Source organism: Corvus brachyrhynchos, unplaced genomic scaffold (assembly GCF_000691975.1).
Source record: "Corvus brachyrhynchos isolate BGI_N302 unplaced genomic scaffold, ASM69197v1 scaffold47, whole genome shotgun sequence".
Lineage (NCBI taxonomy): Eukaryota > Metazoa > Chordata > Aves > Passeriformes > Corvidae > Corvus > Corvus brachyrhynchos.
Window position 1 is genome coordinate 1,754,071 of NW_008239292.1, and position 1,870 is coordinate 1,755,940.

Consider the following 1,870-nt stretch of genomic DNA (forward strand, 5'->3'; position numbering starts at 1 on the left):
GTCCCAGCTGCAGGATTGGGATGCTGAGTCCCTCCGAAATTCTCTGTGCGACCTGGGGTGCTCCGGGGATTTATTCCACCCCAAATAACCTTTGTCCCGCACGTGGAGCTCTGTCCCTGTTGGGGACAGAGTGGGGACAGTGATGCCGGCCAGCAGCGGAGGAGCCATCTCAGGGTGCCGTGGTGGGATAATGGGAGGTGACCCCCCTGTGCCCTGCCCTGAGCCCCTCCTGGGCTCATCTCCCCTTGGCCTGGGCCCTGTTGGCTCCAGCCGTGTCCCTGTGGTGGCTCTGTCCCCCCCAGCCACGTCCCTGCGTCCCCAGGGGTGCTGGCCCTCGCTCCTCCCGCTGTCCCGTCACACGTGGCTCCGTTTCCCTCCCAAATTTGCCACCCCAGGGCTGGTGCCAGGTCCTGGCTGTGCCACCTGCTGCCACAGGTGACTCAGGGCTCATGTCACGGCACTGCGGTCACTTCCTGCCACCGAGGCGCCTTTGAAGTGCTGTTTGCACCCCGAAATTCGGGTGTGGGACTCAATTTCCTCAGCCGTTGCTCCACGGTGGTTTTGGGACGCTCCGCTGTGTTCCAGTGGCCTGAGATGGGCCAGGCCCTGCTGGCTTTCCCCATCCCAGCTGTCCCCATGCTGGCTGTCCCCATCCCTCCCTCTGCCAGGCCAGGCTCCGTCCGTCTGTCCATCCATCCAGCTGTTTCCCGTCCTCGCTGTTTCCTTTCCCCGCGGGTCTGTGTCAGCCTTTGTCCCCTCCGTCGGCCCCAACCCGGCTGTTTCCGTCCCCACGTCTGCCTGTGCCAGTCCCGGTCACTCCTGTCCCTCTGTCCTGGCGCTTCCTGTCCGTGTGTCCTTCCGTGCCTCTCCTCCCACAGCACCCGGCCTTGGCCTCGCCCTGCTGGTGCTTGTCCGGCTTTCCCTGTCCTGGTGTCGCTCTGCCAGCTCCCTCTGTGCCCGTCCTGCTTGGCTCATGGTCCCTGTCCCTCTGTCCTGGCTTGTCCTGTCCTGGGTGTCCCCTGCCCATCCCTGGGTGACACATCCCCATCCCCATCCTCATCCCTGAGTGTCCCCTGCCCATCCCTGGGTGACACATCCCCATCCCCATCCTCATCCCTGGGGGTCCCATGTCCCCTGTCCATGCCTGGCCTGGTTTCTGGATGTCCCTTGTCTGATCCTGGACCCTGGGAACGTTCCCTGCCCGTCCCTGGGTGTCCCATCCCTGCCCCTGTCCTTGTCCCTGAGTGTCCTCTCCCTGTCCCAGTCCCTGGGTGTCCCTTTCCTGGTCCTTTTTCCTGAGTGTGCCCTGCCCATCCTGGGTGTTCCCTGCTCATTCCCGGGTGTCCCATCCCTGTCCCTGGATGTCCCTTGCCTGGTCCTGTTCCTGGCTGTCCCCTGCCTGTCCCCGGCTGTCCCACTCCTGTCCCAGTCCCTGTGTGCCCCATCCCGGTCCCTTGCCTGGTCCTGTTCCTGGGAGCCCCTTGCCCATCCCGGTCCCGGTGTCCCCTGCCGGTGCCTGCTCTGGTCCCCATCCCAGTGCTGGCTCGGTACCGGTTCCCGCTGTCCCGGTGTCAGTCTTGGTGCTCGTTCCCGTTCCCACTCCTCTGTCCCGGTGCCGGTTCCCATTCCCATGCCCCTGTCCTTGTGCCCGTTCCCGCTGTCCGGGTGCCGGTTCCCGTTCCCACTCCTCTGTCCTGGTGCCGGTTCTGCTGTCTCGGTGCCGGTGCTGCTTCCCGTTCCCACCCTGCCATCCCAGTGGTGGCTCCTGCTGTCCCGGTGCCGATCCCTATTCCCGCCCCACCATCCCGGTGCCGGTTCCGCTGTCCCGGTGCCGGTTCCGTTGTCGCTGTGCCGGTTCTCGTTCCCACCC